Raw genomic sequence first — 22,013 nt, 5'->3', positions numbered from 1 at the left:
CTCTTGGTTTCAAACCTGGGTTCTCAGCATACCAGGCTGACTGTCGATCCACTCTGCCACTGCCTGGGCAGGCCAACTGATTGTCTTATGTGAGCTCCCTTATAGGTAACTGTCTTTCTCTTGCTGCTTTTAAGATTCTCTCTTTGTCTTTTACTTTTGCCTTTTATTAATAATGTGTCTTGGTGTGGGCCTCTTTGGTATCATCTTGTTTGGGACTCTCTACACTTCCTAGACTGGCATGTCTATTTTCTTCATCAGGTACGGGAAATTTTTAGTCATTATTTTTTCAAATAAGTTCTTGATCCTTGCTCTTTCTCTTCTCTTTCTGGTACCCTTATGAGGGTGTTGTTATGCTCCGTGTTGTCCCAGAGGTCCTTTAAACTGTCCTAATTTTCTTAATTTTTTTTGACAGAGACTGAGAGAGTCAGAGAGAGGGACAGATAGGGACAGACAGATAGGAAGGGAGAGAGATGAGAAGCATCCATTCTTCTTTGTAGCTCCTTAGTTGTTCAGTGATTACTTTCTCATATGTGCATTGACCAAAAGGCTACAACAGAGTGAATGACCCCTTGCTCAAACCAGTGATCTTGGACTCAAGCCAGCAAACTTGGTCTTCAAGCCAGTGACCTTTGGGCTCAAGGTAGTGACCATGGGGTCACGTCTATGATCCCACGCTCAAACCAGCGACCCTGCGCTCAAGCTGGTGAGTCCATGCTCAAGCCAGATGAGTCTACACTTAAGCCAGTGACCTTGGGATTTCGAACCTGGGTCCTCCCCGTCCCAGTTTGATGCTCTATCTGCTGCGCCACCGCCTGGTCAGACCTCTTAATTTTTTAATTAATCAATTTTATTTTGCTACTCTGCTGGGTGGTATTTTTTGGTACCTTGTGTTCCAAATTATTGAGTCAGTTCTCTGCTTCAGCCATTCTACTGCTTATTCCTCCTAGTATATTCTTCATTGCTTCGTGGTTCCTTTTTATGGCTTCTATGTCTTTTTTCATGCTGTTCAACTTCTTGCTAAGTTCCCTGAGAATCCTTATTGCCACTTTTTTGAACTGCAGATCTGATAAATTGCTTGCTTCCATTTCATTTAGCTCTTTTTCTGGAGAATTTGCTTTTTCTTTCATTTGGTATATGCTTGTCTCCAAATTTTGGCTGCCTTTTTGTGTTTGTTTCTATGTTTTAGATAAATCTGCTATGATTTGCCATCTTGGTAGGGTGGCTTTATGCAGTAGGTATTCTGTGGGACGCAGTGGCACAGTCTCCTTGATTATCTGAGTCAGGTGCTCCGGAAATATCCCTTGTGAATGTTACATAGGTCCTCTTGTTATAATTGAGTCTTGGTTAGTATTGGTACACGGGATTGCACTTGAAGCTAGCTGACTGTGAGGACGGCCCTGACCAATTTGTACAAGCTGCTGTGCAGGTCCTGCCTACATGAACCAAATTCACGTAACAAGGTCAGGTGCCTGATGAGGTCTCCCTTTGGATATGCCACATTTAAAGCTAATTGGATCCTGCTCTGATGTTTTTTGAAGCTGGCCCTGGGGGTATTGGTTCCGGGGGCCTCTTGGGTGGGACTCTGTTGCAGGCCAATATCAGATGCTCCCTATGACTGGCCCTGGGCAAGTTGTTTTGAACTCAAAGGAATGCAAAGTTTGTGGCTGCCTCTTCTGGGCCTGGGTGTGCACAGGGAGTACCAGACCATGTGCCAAGGTCAGCTTTTACCAGCACCAGGTCCAGGGGCAGGTCAGCAAAAGTTTCAAGGCACCACGAGGTCTACCTTGGCCTGCCTCCACCTTCTGGCTGCCTGCTAGGCTTAGTCACTGAAAGAGCCTCTGGCAGAACTCGAGCTGTATGTGGTAGGTTCTTAAGGATTGACCAATTAGGGATGATTAGCATTCACCTCACCAATACAGATTTTTTACTGATACAGGTTCAGAATTGGTGCCAGTGCTGGGCCTGAGGCCCCTTAGCAAATGTCCCAGGGTATAACTGCCACCCACTGGGTACTTGGGCACCTTTGTAGTGGGGCAGGGTTTCAGGGTGTTATCAGGATGAGGCCAGCAGAGTTTATCAGGCACAAAGAAACCAATATTTGGCCATGAGAAGGGAGGTCTCTGCACAGGTCAGGCATGCAAGGGATAAATGCCCCCATTCCTAGAGCCACACAACTGTGTCCTGGATTTTCCAGGAACCTGATCTCTGCAGGGCTGGTCTGCCAGGAGTTTGGAGAGTAGGGTTAGTCAGTCTCCTGTAAGGAGGAGGTGCCTGTCAGGCTTGATGGGAGGTGCAGTGTAGCCCCTGCCCCATAGCCATACTACTTAGTCTTTCCTGGGTTCTGTCCGGACCTCAGCAGGGTGAAGCCATCAGGATTTGATAGGGTGTGATCCCTGGGAGCCCAGAGAGCGGGGCTAGCAGATGTCCTGTGAGGGACTGGTGCCAGTCAGGTTCAGGTGAAAGTTGAGGAAGTGGCCCTCAACTCAAAATTACACAACTCAATCACTGACACTCCCCAAGTGTTCTCAATTCTCTACATCTCTGCCCCAGGCAGCTGACTCCTCCACTAGGTGTGAGCCACGCAGGGTGGTGTGACTAGGAGTCCAAAGTGTGTGGATATTGCATTCCTCCAGCGTGATGCTGTATGGCGGGCTGTGCTGCACTTAAGAAAGATGACACCTGTCTGGTCTGTGGTGGTACAGTGGCTAGAACACTGACCTGGAATGTTGAGGTCACTGGTTCAAAACCCTGGGCTTGCCCTGTCAAGGCACATATAACAAGCAACCAATGAACAGCTAGGGTGAAGCAAATAGCTCTCATCCTTCCTCCCTATAAAATCAATTAATAAAATCTTTAAAAAAAAAGAAAGAAGATGGCACTTGTGTGGGAGAGTGACTTAGCACAGATATTGTGGTAGCTGTTCCTTCAGCTCTTTTGTCATGTGACTGTAGTCCACTCTGCCCTCCCTATGCCAGAGCCCAGGCAGGAGGCTGCAAATGAGATTTTTTGTGTTGGTTTTTCAGGAGGGCTCCTGGGTTTCTAGCAGTCTCTCATCTCTATCTGGTAGACAGAATCCCTGCTAATTTTAACAGCCAGACATAATGTGGACACTTCTTTCTGACTCTGGTGCTCGGTGCTGGGAAGCTTAACTTGAGGTTGAGACCCCACACTTCTCAGGGGGAACCCTCACAGCTGAGGCATCTGCCCAGAATGTCAACTGTTGCTTTGTAGGAGCCAGGCCAGTCCTATTTGCGTCTCTGTTCCTTCCTTCCAGTCTGGAACATGACTTCTTCTGTAAATCCTTGGCTCTCAGACTGCTCTTCAGCTATTCTTCAGCTGGTTGATTATTCAGGTTGATTACTCTATATTTTAGTTGTAATTCCAGTTTGATCCTGGGAGGATGTAAGTGTAATATCTGCTGACTATACCAGCATCTTGGATCCTTGTAAACTTTTTATATATTAGTATACATTTATGACTTCTCTACTCTGTTTCATTTATTTGTCTACTTGTTTACACAGATCATATTGGTTTGATTGTATTAGCTAGAAAAATAATTCTCTTGGCTATTTTTTGGCATTTTTTTTACATATAACTTTTCAGATCATTTTCATTCGAACAGTCCGCCCATTGGGATTCTAACTAGAATTGCATTAAATTTATATTTCAGCTTTATGAAAATTGATTTTTAAAATATATAGTTATTTTATCTAATAAATGGTAATTCCCCCTTTATTTAGATGTTTTATGTCTTTCAATTACATTTATCCTTATAAGTTGACTGCATGACTTTTTAAAATTTTTAAAAATTTTTTTGAAGTGAGAAGCAGGGAGGCAGAGAGACAGACTCCCGCATGCGCCTGATCAGGATCCACCTGGCATGCCCAGCAGGGGGCGATGTTCTGCCCATCTGAGGCGTCGCTCTGTTGCAACTGGAACCATTCTGGCACCTAAGGCGGTGGCCATGGAGCCATCCTCAGCACCCGGGTCAACTTTGCTCCAATGAAGCCTTGTCTGTGGGAGAAGAAGAGAGAGATAGAGAGAAAGGAGAAGGGGAAGGGTGGAGAAGCATATGGACGCTTCTCCTGTGTGCCCTGGCCGGGAATCGAACCAGGGACTTCCATAGGCCAGGCCGATGCTCTACCATTGAGCCAACCGGCCAGGGCTGCATGACATTTTTGATACAGATTTTGTTAAATAATTAATAGCTTTCCTTTTCCCATTTTTCATTATAAATTGAACATTTTTGTTCTTTCTATTCCTAAGTGCTTCATTTTAGAATAGAGAAAGGTTACTGAATTAAAAAAAAAAAAACAATTCAATCTCTAACTGTCTTATCAAAGTCTCTTGTTTATATTGGTAATTTTTTTCTTTTTTTCACCATTTTTCACTTGTTATTTCAGTTATTTCGTTTTCTTATGTTTCTGCATTTGTAAGATATTCAACCCACAGAGTTAAATAATAGTGCTGGGGGATTACTCTGTCTAAAACCGATTTTCAATTGAAATGTTTTCTGTGTTCCTCAATATTTGTGGGTGGCATCTGTAAGATAGCCTATTATATTTAAATACTTTGCACAGTTACTTGGAAATATTTTAAAAGGCAATGGTTGCTTTATTTTGTCAAATACTTTTTCAGTGTTTGCTTATTGTGTCTTTTTCATTTTTGTTTTTGATACGATTTGTGTTGATAGACACATTATTGGAATAAACCCTGCAATCCTAGTTTATTATTATTTTGATAAACTGCTGGATTTTATTCATCAGTCTTTTATTTAGAACTTTGCCTTGGTGCTCATAAGACAGGTATTTTTTTCATCATAGTTAAGGGTTAAAATTATGGTGGCTATGTATACTGAACTGCAGAATGTGCCTTCTTTTTCTCTGGCCTGAAATACTTGAATTACCCTTAAAAAGTATATGTTTTTTTAAAGATCAGATAAAACTTAATATGAACTACATCTGGTCTTAGTGTCTTTTTCATTTAGTAGACCTTTTATTTACCTTTCCAATGTCCTCTCTGTTGAATCTTTTTGGGTCAGTTTTAGTCATAATGTATTTTGCTGTGAAATGACCCATGTATTGAAAGTTTACAAATTTGTTGTCGTGCATTTAGTTGAACATGTATTATCTTCTTAATTTATAATTTTAAAATGTATCTTCTCACTTATAGCCATGTCTTCTTTCTTAAGCTTTATCTGTTATGTTTTTTGTGTTTTCTCTCTTATATTTTATATTTTAATCATGTTAATAAGCACTTTATTTTTGGTTGCTTTCTAGAACCTGGTTTTGGATGTATTTTTTTTTTTTTTTTTTTTTTTTTTTTTTTTTTTTGTATTTTTCTGAAGCTGGAAACAGGGAGAGACAGTCAGACAGACTCCCGCATGCGCCCGACCGGGATCCACCCGGCACGCCCACCATGGGGCGACGCTCTGCCCACCAGGGGGCGATGCTCTGCCCATCCTGGGCGTCGCCATGTTGCGACCAGAGCCACTCCAGCGCCTGAGGCAGAGGCCACAGAGCCATCCCCAGCGCCCGGGCCATCTTTGCTCCAATGGAGCCTTGGCTGCAGGAGGGGAAGAGAGAGACAGAGGGGAAGGCGCGGCGGAGGGGTGGAGAAGCAAATAGGCGCTTCTCCTGTGTGCCCTGGCCGGGAATCGAACCTGGGTCCTCCGCACGCTAGGCCGACGCTCTACCGCTGAGCCAACCGGCCAGGGCTTCATGTATTTTTTTATTTAATTTTTAGATTTTCTATCTTTATTGATTTTTCTCTTCTTGTTTTTTCTTATCTTTTAAGATGTATATTTGCTCCTTTATTTTGTCTTCTTTAATTATAGTTTTTAAAATTTTTATTTTACTGATTTTAGAGAGAAGAAGGGAGTGTTTCTGTATGTGCCATGACTGGGGATTGAACCAGCAACCTTTGCGTATTGGGTTGACGCTCTAACCAACCAAGCTATGCAGCCAGGGCTAATTATAGGTTTTTATTCTGCTTTGTTCACTTAATGATAAGTTTTCCCCGTTTTATTACAAATATATTTTGTGCATCATTTTAATTAAGCTTTGTATTGTGTGATAACTATATAACAATTAATATCATACTATATCATTGTATTGTATCATATAATAATATGGATTTAGTTACAAGAAAAATACAAAGAGATCTCTTATACCCTTTACCTAATTTCCTCCAGTAGGTCTTGCAAAATTATAATACAATATCACAACCAGGATGTTGACATTGATACAGTCAAGGTACTGAACAGTTCTATCACTGTGTGAATCTTTCCTGTTGCCCTTTCATAACCACACACCCATTATCTTCCCAGATAATCCTCTCTCTAACCCCTGGCAACTAATCTGTTCTTCATGTCTGTAAGTTTGTCGTTTCAAGAATATTATGTAAATGGAACCATATAGTATGACACTTTTAGGATTACCTTTTTTTAAATTAGCATAATTCCTTGGAGAGTCATCTAAGTTTTTACCAGATGTAATTTTCATGGGTGCATATTATTCCATTGTAGACAAATATCAATACAATGTGAAGTTAAAAATCAGTATTTTAGAAAGTAGACAGCTCTTAAAAAACTCCACCTGAGAACATATTCGACAATATGTCTGATAAGGGGTTAATAACCAAAATTTATAAAGAACTTGTAAAACTCAACACCAGGAAGACAAACAATCCAATCTAAAAATGGGCGAAAGAAATGAATAGACACTTCTCCAAAGAGGACACACAGATGGCCAATAGGCATATGAAAAAATGCTCAATATCTCTATTATTAGAGAAATGCAAATTAAAACCACAATGAGATGTCATCTCACACCAGTCAGAATGGCGCTCATCACCAAAACAACACAGAATAAGTGCTGGCGAATGTGGAGAAAAGGGAACCCTCCTGCACTGCTGGTGGGAATGCAGACTGGTGCACCCACTGTGGAAAAACAGTTTGAAGATTCTTCAAAAAATTAAAAATCGAACTGTCTTTTTTTACCCAGCTATACCACTTTTAGGAATATACCCCAAGAACACCAAAGTACTGTTTGAAAAGAAGAAATGCACCCCCATGTTTATGGCAGCATTGTTCACAATAGCGAAGATCTGGAAACACCTCAAGTGTCCATCAGTGGACGAGTGGATTAAAAAGAAGTGGTACATACAGTGGTACCTTGAGATACGAATTTAATTTGTTCTGTAACGAGCTCGTAAGTCAGTCACCTCGTGTATCAAACTGCCGATACTGGACCCATGTGCCAACGCTCCAACTAGTGGCAACTTCCCGAATCACAACTCATATTTTGGAATTTTGCTCGGATCTCCAACAATAATATGAACTGAGTCGCATCTCGTATCTTAAAAAAATTGTATGTTGGTCTGTTTGTATCTCAAGGTACCACTGTATATACAATGGAATACTACGTGGCATTATGTTAAGTGAAATAAGCCAGGCAGAAAAAGAAAAATATCATATGACCTCACTCATTTGAGGAATCCAAGGAACAATGTAAACTGAGCGACAGAATTGAAATGGAGAGATCAAAGGACCAGAGGAAAAGAGGACAGAAGGGAAGAGGGGAGGGTGGTATGGGGAGGGGGCAAAAGAGATGTTGAGGGGAATACAGGGGAGGGGGATGCACTCAGGCTAACACTAGAATCTATGTAAACACAATAAATTAAAATCAATTTAAAAAAACACCTTACAATTGTATAGCTTGTTACTGTTTTCAAAGCAATTGGTCTTAAATGTTCTCTTTTAATCCTTTAAATAATGCTGTGAAATAAGGAAAGCATTATCCATATTACAAAAGAAAGCTGTTGGGGCTAAGAGATATTAAATTATTTGGCGAAAATTACAGAGTGGTAGAGGCAGGGTTCTCATTCTTCCTTTTCCTGCTGATGCACATAATCAGGGTTACTGTGTTCCTAGGCACAGCTGGAATCACTTACCCTGTATTATCTGATTTAATTCTTCCAACAAACCTATGTAGAGGTACAAATTGTATCCCCAGTTAGAGAAGAAAACAGGTTCAGAAAATTTTAGTGATGTAACATGGCTGATAATTGAAGCAGTTGGGATTTGAGCCAATGTCTTTGTGACTCCAGAGCCAGTCCTCCTAATCACAACTTTATGTTGCTTAAGTGAATATTTTCTGCTATTTTATTTTTACTTAAAGGGTTAAAACCACAAAAACATCCTATTTAAAAAATCCTAGATCTCAATGTAGGCACTCCTGTGGTCTTTATGCCAGTGTGTTCTGTGAGTTCACCGATGATCACTGTATACTTGTCTCTTGATGTTCTGTTCTGTTCTGTCTTGTTTTGTTTTGTTTTTATTGGCCCTTTACTGAACTGGCCATGCATGAATTTGTCTGCTTCCCAGCTAAGCAGAGGCTGGCGAGTTCTTCATGGTGGCATGCCTAGTCACTGCAGGAAAGGGGTATGATGTGCCCAGCAGGCTTCATACCCCATGCTAGGCAGGGGCTGGCAATTTTCTTTGGAGTGGGGTTGGGGTAGGCTTCTCCACAGGGTCCTCATGGTACTCTTGACAAGAAAGAAAGACCATTCCCCAGTGTTCTGGCTGGCTCCCAATGTGCTTCATTTATGTACCCTGTAGTTGGCACGTGATTTGCTAAGTGGAAAGCATGCATTCATAACACGAAGCTAAGATTGGAGGGGATTCTGCCTGGTCCACCACTGCAGCAACCTTGGGCAAGGTACTCTTTTGAAATTTTTAAAAATTTATTTATTTATTTATTTTGAGAGAGAGACAGAGACAGAAAGAAGAGAGATCTGTTGTACCACTTATTTATACATTCATTGGTTGATTCTTGTATGTGCCCTGACTGGGGATCAAATCCACAGTCTTGGCCTATCAGCACGATGCTCTACCCAACTGAGCTACCAAGCCACGGTGGGCATGGTGCTCTTTTGATCTGTAATAGCTCTGACTCTTAAATTCTAGGCTGGCTGCTTTCAACCTCTGAAGGCCTCTTACCCTTCCTGTTCTGGGTTTCTCTTCAGTAGATGCTGACATAGCAGCACCAGAATTGCTTGTTTTGTTGCGTCTGCACATGCAGCACTGTCCTGTGTCCATTTGAATCTGAGCCATCTTCTTTTTATTTATTTGGCTATTTTGAGTGGTTCTTTACTGAAGAGCTATCTATCAGCACCCTCAATATCTAAGCCACATAATTATTTTCCTCACTTAGGTGTAACTGAAATCAATATATTCTTAGAAACCATTCTGTGTTTCCTGCTATTAACTGAAAAAAAAGTTACCCGTCTAATATGGTTTCTTTAGATATTGGGCATGCATTTATGGTAACATCTAGTATATTAAGTGGAAGGAAATTAAAAATGGTGGAAGTACAGTCTAGATAAAAATGTCTAATCCACCTGAAAATTTTAGCCAAAACTGGCTTTATTGGCTAAAATTATAATAGATTAGGTCATATAAATATTTGAATAACTATAAGTAATATTTAATTCATGGAACATTTTATTTTTATTTTATTTTTTTAGTGAGTGAGTAAGAGAGACAGACAGGCAGGAAGGTAGAGAGAGATGAGAAGCATCAATTCTTCATTGCAGCTCCTTAGTCTCCTTAGTTGTTCATTGATTGCTTTCTCATATGTGCCTTGACCGGGGAGCTGCAGCAGAGCCAGTGGTTCCTTGCTCAAGCCAGCGACCCCAGTGACCTTGGCCTTGAAACCAGCGGCCTTTGAGCTCAAGCCAGTGACCATGGGGTCATGTCTATGATCCTACGCTCAAGCCGGTGACTCTGTGCTTAAGCTGGTGAGCCTGTGTTCAAGCTGAGGACCTTGGTGTTCGAACATTGAGTCCTCAGCATCCCGGGCTGATGCTCTATCCTTTAATCCGTGAAACATTTTGTTGATGGATGGAATTGTAATATAATTTATATTTAATCTATGGTTTAGAAATTTATATTTATGCCTTAAGATGAATTTTAAAATGGAAACCTATTCTTAAATTTTAGCTAAAGGTAGGCAAGCTAAAGATAGAAGAAGAAAATAACTCAGTTTGCTTTGCACATTTAAACACTTTAATTCACATTACTGGGATATTCAAGGAGAAAGCATGTCTGGAAATTGTGAGGATCAGATATAGGGAGGAGATCAGAGATGTCACTGGTTTGAAGAACTAGCCCTTCTTAAGCAAGCAGGATACCCAGACGCTCTGATTGAGATATGTTTTCAGTGAGGTACTTTAGCATACCCGAGAAGAAGGTCCTAAACTTCCGTTATTTCTGAGTAGCTTAGAAACATCTTCGCTAAGTAAGTGATACTTAGCATCCAAGCAAAAATTGACCACTTCTTCAGAGATTAAAAAAAAATAGTTACCTCTCACAATTACCTTTAGCAAACATGCCCAGTCCCATAATATGAACTAACCTTCCTCACTGGTTCTTAATAAATAAGATTCCTTTTTGCAAACCTAAGGGAGAGGAAAGGGTGGTGTAGCAGTGTAGCCAGTTACTCCCCAGTTCCCCCACATCTCCCTTGTGTCTTCTTTATTTTTCCCTGCTTGCCTTTTTCCTCACTTTTTTTTCCCCTTCACATTTTATTATAGAAAATTCCGCCTGACCAGGTAGTGGCGCTGTGAATAGTGTTGCCCTGGAATGCAGAGAACCCAGGTTCAAAACCTGAGGTCACGGGCTTGAGCAAGAGCTCACCAGCTTTAGCATGGGGTGGCTGGGTTGAGCCAGCGACGGTCGCTGGCTTGAGCCCAATGTCACTGGCTTGAGCAAGGGGCCACTGGCTCAGTTAGAGCCCCTCAGTCAAGGCACATATGAGAAAGCACTCAATGAACAACTGAGGTTACACAATGAAGAATTGATGCTTCTCATCTCTCTCCCTTCCTGTCTGTCTGTCCATCCATCCCAGTCTAACCCTCTCTCTCTCTTTCTCCTGCTAAAAAAATGTTCCAAACACATACATGTTATTCTTATTACTCATATATATATATATATATATATATATATATATTTTTTTTTTTTTTTTTTTTTTTTTTGCATTTTTCTGAAGCTGGAAACAGGGAGAGACAGTCAGACAGACTCCCTCATGCGCCCGACCGGGATCCACCCAGCACGCCCACCATGGGGCGACGCTCTGCCCACCAGGGGGCGATGCTCTGCCCATCCTGGGCGTCGCCATGTTGCGACCAGAGCCACTCTAGCGCCTGGGGCAGAGGCCAAGGAGCCATCCCCAGCGCCCGGGCCATCTTTGCTCCAATGGAGCCTTGGCTGCAGGAGGGGAAGAGAGAGACAGAGAGGAAGGTGCGGCGGAGGGGTGGAGAAGCAAATGGGCACTTCTCCTGTGTGCCCTGGCCGGGAATCGAACCCGGGTCCTCCGCACGCTAGGCCGACGCTCTACCGCTGAGCCAACCGGCCAGGGCTTCATTATATTTTTTAATCTGTGAATTTCACTTCATGTTCTCTGCCAACTTTTTTTTTTTTTTTTTTTTTTGTATTTTTCTGAAGTTGGAAACGGGGAGGCAGTCAGACTCCCGCATGCGCCCGACCGGGATCCACCTGGCATGCCCACCAGGGGATGATGCTCTGCTCATCTGGGGTTTCACTCTGCCGCAATCAGAGCCATTCTAGCGCCTGAGGCAGAGGCCACAGAGCCATCCTCAGTGCCCGGGCCATCTTTGCTCCAATAGAACCTTGGCTGCGGGAGGGTAAGAGAGAGACAGAGAGGAAGGGGAGGGGGAGGGGTGGAGAAGCAGATGGGCACCTCTCCTGTGTGCCCTGGCCAGGAATCGAACCCGGGACTCCCGCACGCCAGGCCGATGCTCTACCACTGAGCCAACCGGCCAGGGCTCTGCCAACTTTTTATATAGGAGTGTTGCTCTTCTCGTTGATCTCCATGAATTGATCTATATGTGAAGAGTGTTAATTTTTTGTCACCTTTGCAGTAAATGTTCCCCCCAGAATCCTTTCTAACTTGTAAATAATGCCAGTGCTCGAACCAGTCGAGCCCCTGGCTGTGAGAGGGAAAGAGAGAAGGCTGGAGAGGGGGGAAGAGAGCAGGGAGAAGAGAGAGGGGGAGAGAGAGGGAGGAGGGAAGGGGAGAGAGAGGAGAGGAGAAGCAGATGGTCGCTTCTCTTGTGTGCCCTGACTGGGGATTGAACCTGGGACGTCTGCATGCTGAGCCGACACTACCCAATGAGCCAACTGGCCAGGGCAGTTGTGGTTTTCATTAGAAGTTATTTATAATGTTAAGGAATTTATATTCTTAAATTCTACATATTTATTTAAAAATCAGAATTGTTGCTGAATTTAGCTAATGATTTTTGAGACTGCTGAGAGGTTCATTTGGGTTTTCTCATTTGACTTCCCTATTTTGCATGCTATATTAATAGATTTCCTAATAAACAACCTTTGTTGAATCTCTAAGGTCAGTTTTCCTTATTTCTGCATGCTTGAAAGAGTTTCGGATTCGGCTTCCATGCTATAAATTCGATTGATTTTGCTCTCTGTCATCTCCAATGTGAATTTTAATTTTGCTGTTTCTGATGTGGGTTCTGACATGGTTTGTTTGTGGTGTTGACAGAAATAAATTGCAAACAACTCACATATGGAGAAGCTTGAGTTGTTGCAGTAAGTTTTTTTTCATAGCTGCAATAGAAGTTTACTCACACATTTCAATGGCTCATGTACGTCTGTCCTGCCAAGGAAAAAGTCCAGCCTTATCTTTATTAAGCCCAGTATACAATCCAAAGTCCAGATATTTTGTACCATGGTTTAGCCCATATCGAAGTTTAGTTCAGTGCAGGCGCTGCTCAGATCCTCTACGTGGGAGAGCATCCAGCTGCCAGCCCACACAGCATGACTGCTTCTTGGAGACCCTGTGAACAAACAAGTGAGGCTAGCTTGTTTCCAAGCAGGCAGAGAGAGAGAAAGAGAGACAAAGAGAGATAGAGAGTGCCTTGTTAAGCCTGTGTTTTTATTTCAGGCTGGGAAAGACTAGCTCTCCTTTTGTAAAAATATTATTTATTGATTTTTAGAGGGGTGGGTGGGTGAAAAGCATCAACACATCATTGCTTCACTTTAGTTGTTCCTTGATGGTTTCTCATATGTTCTTTGACTTGGCAAGCCTGGGTTTCAAACCAAGGACCTCAGCGTTCCAGGTCTATGCTCTATCCACTGCACCACCACAGGTCAGGCAGGACTAGCTTTCCTTTAAGCCAACCAATTTCTTTAAAATTTTTCTGGGCTTGTATTGATTCCTCCCACTAACCAATCCTTATTCTAGGCTAGACTGACAAGCCTCTGTGGATGCCTTAAGGTGGAAACACAGAAGCACCTTCCACCATAATAGTCTGGATATGAATTGGTTTTACCCTGGGAATTTTTCCTGGGGTGCCAGAAAATCTGTTATTTCTCCCTGCATAGGTGAGAGAGGGAGCAGTGGTGGGATCCAGCCAGTTCACACTGGTTCATAAGAACTGATACCTTTTTGTTGAGTTCGGTGAACTGGTTGTTAAAATGGCATTGTCATCAGGGTTCTCTCTGAGGTGGGTGCCTAGGTAGCCCCCCAATGTGAAAATCACAAATTGATATTCCTTACTCTTTTAATGTTCGTCTGTGCAACAGCGTATTCTAAGTGCCCGTAGTAATGTTCATTCTGTCTATAGCAGCCTAGGCAACCCCTGTGTTTTGATCGTTCGACCCCCACCGGGGTCGTGACCCACAGGTTGAGAACCGCTGGTCTATAGGTAAAAAAAATTGCAAGTGAGGATGCCAGTCAAGAAGCAATATGGAAATACCTTAAATAAAGTTTTATTGTTTTTTGTCAGTTATTATTTAATATTTTTCATTAATATTTTAAAACTGTTATAATCTAGTTTCATATACCTCTTTTATTCTTATTTAAGCATTAAATGCATGAAATAATAAACTACCTGTCGTATATTGTGTTTTTATACTTGAAACCATCATTAGGACAGAGAACTGGTTGTTAAATTATTTGAATCCCACCACTGGGAGGGAGTGTTAATCTCTTTAGCTGGACAATTCCCTGGGGTGTCCAAATTGTAAATGGAATGCTGAAGCTTCTTTCTGAAGCAGGCTTTTCAAGTTTGATAAAATATAATGTCTAACTCCCTTTGCTCTCTTTCCCTATTAATATCTAGCTACCTGCCTACATTAACACTACAATGTATTTTTTTTTTATATTTCCTCCTTGTTTTGCTGAGCTCTCTTTTTACCCCAGTTTGTTGTGTTTCTCTCACAATATGTTTTATTCTAATGGCTTTCTATACCTGTTTTTATAGGGCCCATATTTTCTTGCATTCTATTGAAGTTCAGTTTTCTCAGACATTTTTTTTCTAGTTCACATACTAAATTCAGACTTCTGTGCTTTCTCCAAGGCATTTCTCTGCCGCAGCCAGAAGTTTTCATAGGAACCATACTGTTTTGGTGGGTATGGTTATGCACATTAAAGGAGGATTTGTTTATTACTTGTCAAACCAAAGGGTATGTGGAGAGCTTTTGATCCTTCTCATGTGTTCTTTTGTGTCAGTTACAACCTGTTCTCATCACTCCTCTTGGCTGGCAGCTTGATGTCCAGAGCTTCCCGTCCTGTTCCCAGTGTCTAAAGGCTTCATCTGGGTTTTGCTGGGTCTGTATGGAGCTGATTACTCTCACTATAGTACTAGGTTCTCTGATTACTCTGACCAGATAAAGTATGAGAGAAACTACAATCTCCCACATGAATTGCTACGTGAGTTTTACTTGTGAAGTCTCCCACTGCCAGGATGCTGTGTGACAGCCCCAGTGCCATCACATCAGCTCTCTGATTGGATGGCGTAGGAGTCTCCAGTGGATGGAGACCAGTTTGGAGAATTGGTGGTTTCCCTTCCCGGCAAAGTAGTAGCCCTGTAGTGGAGATACAGCTGTCCAGTTTGCTGGTTACTAGATGATGAACTTTTGATTTCTAAGTGATGAGTTCAACAGTGGCTGAAGGTCTCAGTGTCTTTCTCTCTTGTTTCAGGTTTCTCCTGTGTGAATTGACCACAGATTGCTTTTGTTCTCATTTCAGCATTAGGCTTGTTGTTAATAGAGATTTTTCCACAGTTTCTTGTAATAAGATGACTATCAATCTAAGTTTTCAGTGATTTGGGGAGTTCTGTCATTTCCTGTTTCTTTATAGGTTTAGTGGATAGCGAGGAGAGGCTATGTTAGTGGCTGTTAGCTAAGTGTTCTTTTAAACTAGAAATCTGGTGCATATATTTGTTTAGAGCAGAGGTTGGCAACCATTTTCTGTAAAGGAGCAGTTAGTAAATATTTTGGAAGTTGAGGGTCATATGGCCTCTGTTTTAACTAAACTATGTAACTGTTGTAACATGAAAATCGCGTAGACAATATGTAAATGAATGAGTTTGGCTGTGTTACTAAAACAGGAAGACCAGATGAAAAAATTCTGGAGATGGATGATGGTGACTGTTGTACATGTGAATATACATAATGTAACTGAACTATATACTTAAATACTGTGATAATAAATTTTATGTTATGTATATTTAGCACTCCCCAAACAGGAGAAACATGTTTTGCTGACCCTGAGTTTAGAGCAATTAAATCTAGCAGGAAGAGAGTGAGGGCGGAGGAGGGAAGGAAGGAAGAGGAAATGGCATGAGTACAATACAGTGACTTTGTTAATAAGCTCAAAGATAGTAGGACAGATTTCTCTGGTCTTTCAAAGGAATTGTTTAGTAGGGTTGAGGTGGGGTGGTTCTGGAAAGCTACAGCTCACCTTGGTGACATCATCCCCTGGTCTTTAGGGACAGAGATACTCAGGAGTTCACAGCCACACTTTTTTGCATGAGAATCAGAGCGGAGACTTTCTACTCCGCAGTCTGGGGAAACCTCTGTAGCTGTCAGAAGTATTCATATCAGATGCAACTTAAAAGCCAGCCAGTCCTTCCCTCTCAGTGACTGGTGACACTTCCTGTAGATGACCTGATTTCTTCCCAAAGCTAGAAAATCCTAACATTTTAGTTAGTAACAGACTCACTGGATAAAAAAGAACAGCCACTAGTCTGAGGCAGCTGCTTTTGAACCTGCTTGCCAGGACTCCTGTGCCATCAGGACTCTCTGTCAGCTGGAAACCTGGGCCCTTCACATATGGAAACAGTGCTGCCTTCAGGACTCCAAGTAATTCTCTCAGTGGTGTGGAGAGGATTCTCCTCCTTTCCAGAGCTAGCCTGGCAGCCCTCAGCATGATCAAGATCTTTAAAGCGTCTAAAGTCCTAATCACATCTACTGGGGGAGTGGGACTCTGGTGTGTTTAACGCTGTTATTAGAGCACAGTTAACGTATCAGTGTCTGTTTGTATTAACCCCTCCCAATGTAAAGACGAAGTGGGAGGAAAGCTGAGATCTGCTGTATAGCTGATAGCGAGGCTAGGACGGAAGACACCACCATTCAGGTGAACTGCAGCCTATCTGAGGTGTCTGGGAGCAACTTCAGGCAGTGCAGCTGGGTTCGGAGTTCCCAAGTGTTTCTGGGGTCTGTCTGTTCTGTAGGCTGAAGGAGAGTGCGTTCATCCTGGTTGCAAGTGCTCCCTTCCCCTTGCCAGTCACCATGGGTCCGCTGCCACAGAGGACTCTGAGTGCAGTCGACCTCCTAGTTTTCAGCTTTCTCTTTGGCTTCATGACTGTTGTTTTAAATTTTACTTATTGATTGATTGGTTGATTTTAGAGAGAAAGGGAGAGACAGAGAGAGACGGACAGACATCAGTTTGTGCCACTTCAATATGTATTTACTGGTTGATTTCTGTATGTGCCCTGAGCGGGGATCAGACTTGCAGCCTTGGCATGTGGGGACAACATTCTAACCCACTGATCTACCAGGCCAGGGTGATGGCTGCTGTTTTCAGAAAAGGTGAAATTCTTGATTTCACAAAAGGGCTGGAGCCTCTTAGAGAAATCAGCCTTTTGAAACTGTCCTCTCTGAGCTGGGATATTTTGAAGTAAATGAAGGAAAGGGGATAGCTGTTAAGATTTCCCCAGCCATAGATTATGATTAGACAATTTAGCTGTCTGGTGAACAACCACGGCTTAATGTGCCTGGTTATTCAAGTGTGCGCTGCCAGGGCGGGGGAGCTCATGGAGTGAGCCAGTGAGTGGTGCATTTTGAATGGCAGAGGACGCTTTCACCACGCTGCGCTGGTCAGAAAAGTGGATAGGAGAGAGCTGGCAGACGTCTTCTGTCTCAGGGAGGGGTATAGTCCCCTCCCCCCGCCCAAGAATACGGAAACCTTTAAATTCGCTTATTTTCATGTACACCTGGAGAGGAGTGGAGCTGTGATGCAAGTTGGATTGTTTGGTCATGACTATCTGCTGACTCAGTCTGGAGTGGCTTTTGAAGGAGATGAGATGAAATTTCATCTGTGTGGCAGACAGCAGGGGGTACATTGCTGGATGGAGAGAGGACTATAGGCTGGTGTGAGCCAAGGTAGGTGCGAGAAGCATGGGGGTTGCTGAGGGGAATTAGAGTAGTCTGACATGTGATTTTGGCATTGCAAGATTGATAACCGGTAAGCCTTTGGGCCACGTATTATGAGAGTTCAGTTGCCCTGTGACTCTCTTTCTAGAGTCCATGTATTATAACTGTCAAATGTTTAAAGATCAGAACTTTCCCCAGGCAGATGCATATCTCCAGGATTGTTGTGAGTTCATAGGATGGGCTCAGGCTGAACCGTTGTGTCTTAAGAGTCTCAGAATGGCTTTATCATCTGAGCATCCCCTTGCCCAGTGCTCAACAGATCAGCCGCTCTGGACCCTTTAAAGGAGCAGCTTTTTAGCTTAGCTTTGGACTCATTACTGTTAAAAGTGTTTGGGAGACTGCCTGTGACCTGAAGCTTTATTAAGACTGTTCTTGGCAAAGGGCAGAAAGTCATACATATGAATGCTACAGATTAAAAAGGTAGAAACCAGGAACACAGAAAATCCACAGTAAGTAAGCAGCAGTTCACAGAGACCAATTGCTTTTCTTATGTGGAATGCTGCTCGGGTGTCTGCTTTTCTAGGAGCCATCAAACTGTCCACTTGTTGCCTTGATTTTATACATGTTCTTTCGTTAATGCTTGGCAAAGGGAAGAAGCTTTCAGATTGTTCACAGGTCGCGTCCCCTGAGAAATAGACGGGCTGTTGCCTTCCTTCCCATGTGTGCATATTGAATTTTGTTCTCTCCTAGGGAGCTTTGGCTTCTCTAGTTTCGGAACACATTTTCTGATTTAGTATATTCGTCTCTCCAAATCCTCTCCCGGAAGTTTCTCTGAAGGTTCCCAGAGCAGGAACTGCTATTTTTCTTTCTCTTGGGCTGCTCTGCTTTAAACATGTGTTTGGATATATGTGATCTCCGGGCAAAAGGAATGCTGAAGATTTAGATAACTCATCCCATCTGGGGAAGCTTGGAAAGCAGTAAAGAGTAGAGGAATGTGGACTGATCATTTTTGTCTGCTTTTTACTTTGTCCGTCCACCCAGTCCTTAAGGAAGCCGAGTGAGGAATCTACCATGCTGTGTATTGGGCAAGAGCAATCCCAGAAAAAAAAAATTAGTACAGCATAATAGGTAAGGTTTGGGCAAGATATATAGCAGCTGTGCAACAGATAGTGAAGAAGTAGAAATGTTTTATTTTCATTATAAAAGTAATCCATGATCACTGTAAGGAAAACATTGAATATTACAGAAAGCAGTAAAGATGAAAATAAGAATGATGGATTATTCCTCTGTTAATGTTAATACAATTTCCTCCCAGTTTTCTGTGTGTATGTACCCATTTTTAAATTTTAATGCTATTTTTAAATGCTTATTTTGTTGATTTTAGAGAGAGACAAGAGAGAACGAGAAAGGGAGAAAGGAACATCGATCTGTTCCTGTGTGTGCCCTGACTGGGGATCAAACCGGCAGCCTCTGTGCTTTGGGAAAATGTTCTAACCAGCCAAGGAATCCGGCCAGGGCTATACCCATCTTTAACAAATAAAATAAGGATTATTCTATGTATGCTACTTCTTAATATATTAAAAGTTGATCAACTATAATTGTTTTCCTGTCAGCATTTTTCTAAGTATGATGTCTAATGACTTTATAGCAATTTCATCATTTGGATGAACATAATCTTGATGTATTCAAACAGTGCCCTGTATTTGATATTTGATTTGTCGGATAGATATGTTTTGAAGCAATCTTGAATAGTGCAGTGGGAGGAGATGAGATAAAATGAAGTTATATTTGTGGTTCTGCTACTTTTTAAGCCTTCTGAGCAGGTTTTAAGGTCTCAGACTCCATTTCCCAATTTGTAAAAGAATGCTATGGATAGTACCTACTTCCTTGAGTGGTAGTGACAATTAGATGATCTATGTTAATCTCTTGGCATGGGGCCTAATACATCTAGACCTTAATAACCCATAAATGTTAATCATCTATCACATCCTTGTCTTGATGTTTTACTGTTTGTTTGCTTATCTCCCAGTTAGAATTAGGGACCCAGGGAATGAACATTGCTTTCATTCGGGTTCACAGAATTTTAGAATGAAAACTCCATTCAGTCAGTGGCCCCTGTTATTAGTTGAGCACCTTCTGGATGGGGGCTTTGGCCAACCTCCTGAACTTCACTAGAAAAAATGTTCTGGAGGCCCTGCAGTTTTCTGGCCCCATCGGTCCTCGGCGAGGAAGCGGGAAACCACCTGTTGCAGCCACAGGCAAAAACAGCCAGCCCTCCTTTTGTATTGGTTTGTTTTCCTTACTTGATTTTTACTGTCCAACTTTTATACTGCCAATTTTCAAACATGAAAAAAAGTGAACAGGGAAGGACACTGAAAACTTAAATAAGCTCAGCCTAGATTCAGCAGTTTTTGTCATGCTTTCTGATGTGTAAGTTAAAAACTGAAAGATTCTAGCTGCATTCTTTGCTACATGACCTCACACAATGGGCAAAAAGTGCACGCCCTCAGACCAAAAGGTGATGGAAACAGAAGGGCAGAGGGGAGGGAGCCTGGGTTCTGGGGCGGTAGAAATGGAGCTATTGCTAGCTGAAAGGAAAGAGTAGATTCAGATGTCCATCAACATGAAAATGACTAAATAACTTCTGATATATTTGTACACATGAAGAAATATAGCAGTGAAAAACAGATTACAGATGAAATAGGTACATGTATCAACATGGATAATTAAATGAAGTCATGAGTGAAAATATAATTTATAGAAGGATATATATATATATCATTATATTTAGATCTAAATATCTGTATCTATATAGTGTATCTCTTTTTAAGGGGATAAATGTGAAACAATAAAATAAATGGTTTGTGGATACATACAAATGCAATAAGCATAAAACGTAGACAGCACAGAATTCTACTACTTCAGAAAAAGGTTTCCCCCGCTTACAGAGTTGAGATGGAAGATATTCAGTAAGGGTGTACAGGGCTTTAACTGATTCAGTAATGTTCACATGATTAAACCAGGAGGATGGACACAGGTTCTTAATGCTTTTCTACTCTGTGCGTTGGAAAATTTTGTGGAAAAAAAAAAGACTAGAGTGAAAAACATTGTTTAAAAGGCTTAGAATCTATGATCACTTATTTCAGGTTGGAGGAACTCAGCTCTTTGCTTCTCATGTTTTTGAATTTTATTTAATTATAAAGTAAAATTGATTTTTTTTTTTTTTGGTGTAGAGTTCTTTGAGATTTTTAAAAAATTTTCAGGGTAAAACACACAACATAAAATGATAATGTCTTAATCATTTTGAAGTGTTCAGTTTAATGGCGTTAAGTACACTCATTGTTGTGTAACTATCACCAGCATCCATCTCCTGAATTGTTTTCATGCTAAACCAGAAGCTCTGTGCTCGGGAAACACTAAATCCCATTCCCTCCTCCCCCAACTCCTCGCAGCTGCTTTTCTGCGTTCTGTTCTGTGATTTTTACTACTCTAGGTAGGTACTGCATATAAATGTAATCTAAGGGGTGGACAAAGGAAGATTTTCAGTCATAAGTACATGACACACATAGTTTATTCTTGTATTATTGTTTAGTTATATTTTTTCCACACGAACACCTGTAGAGCTACTGCCTCTTCCGTATAGTATGTGTCTTTTGTGACTGACCTATTTCACTTAGCATAATGTCAAGGTTCATCCATCTTGTAGCACAATTTTTCCATGTTGTAGAATGTGTCAGAATAATATTCCATTGTATGTGTGTGTGTATATATATAATATATATATATATTATATATATATCACATTTGTCTGTGTATTGCTTTGTTAATGGACACTTGGGTTGCTTCCACATTTTAGCTATTGTGAATAATGCTGCTGTGAACATGGATGTACTGTATAAGTATTCTGTAGAGACCCAGCTTGTAAATTTGGGGCTTGATACTCAGAAGTGGATTTGCTGGATCACATGGTAATCCTGGCTTTAATGTTTTGAAGAGATGCCGTATTCTTTTACACAGAAGCTGTACTATGTTACCTTCCCACCAACAGTGTATACACATTTTATGTCTATAGCTTTGCCAACATTTCTTATTCTTTGTTTTTTGATAGCCATTTTAATGGTGTGAGATAGTATCTTGTGATTTTGAATTGCATTTCATTTCCTCATTTCCCATGTGACTTTTTTTCGTTGATCAATGGGTTGTTCAAGAGTGATGTTTTGCCTGACCTGTGGTGGTGCAGTGGATAAAGCTTCGACCTGGAACGCTGAGGTCGCTGGTTCAAAACCTTGGGTTTGCCTGGTCAAGGCACATATGGGAGTTGATGCTTTCTGCTCCTCCCTTCTCTCTCTCTCTCTCTCTCTCTTTCTCTCTCTCTCTTTCTCTCTCTCTCTCTCCTCTTTAAAATGAATAAATAAATAAAGTTTAAAAAATTTTTTTAAAGTGATATTTAATTTTCACAGATTTGTGAATTTTTCCATTTTACTTCTGTTACTGATTCTAACTTCATCCTGTTGTGGTTAAAGGAGGTACATTT

At 41.5% G+C, this 22,013-nt stretch overlaps 1 protein-coding gene across 8 annotated transcripts in view; it reads left to right on the top strand.

Annotated features, from left to right (window-relative positions):
* The window catches only part of TMEM164 (transmembrane protein 164), a 195,547-nt gene that overhangs the window by 94,253 nt on the left and 79,281 nt on the right, over positions 1–22,013 (top strand). Inside the window, exon 1 of one of the 8 annotated variants that reach the window (XM_066250293.1) lies at positions 17,231–17,488. The exons of the other annotated variants lie outside the window; for them this stretch is intronic. The gene's annotated coding sequence lies outside the window, so the exon portion shown is untranslated. Of the gene's footprint in view, positions 1–17,230; positions 17,489–22,013 lie in introns of those variants that run through there. 8 annotated transcript variants of the gene reach the window in all.

Source organism: Saccopteryx bilineata, chromosome X (assembly GCF_036850765.1).
Source record: "Saccopteryx bilineata isolate mSacBil1 chromosome X, mSacBil1_pri_phased_curated, whole genome shotgun sequence".
Taxonomy (NCBI): domain Eukaryota; kingdom Metazoa; phylum Chordata; class Mammalia; order Chiroptera; family Emballonuridae; genus Saccopteryx; species Saccopteryx bilineata.
Note: the sequence above shows the minus strand (reverse complement) of the source record. Positions and strands in the feature narration are given on the sequence as shown.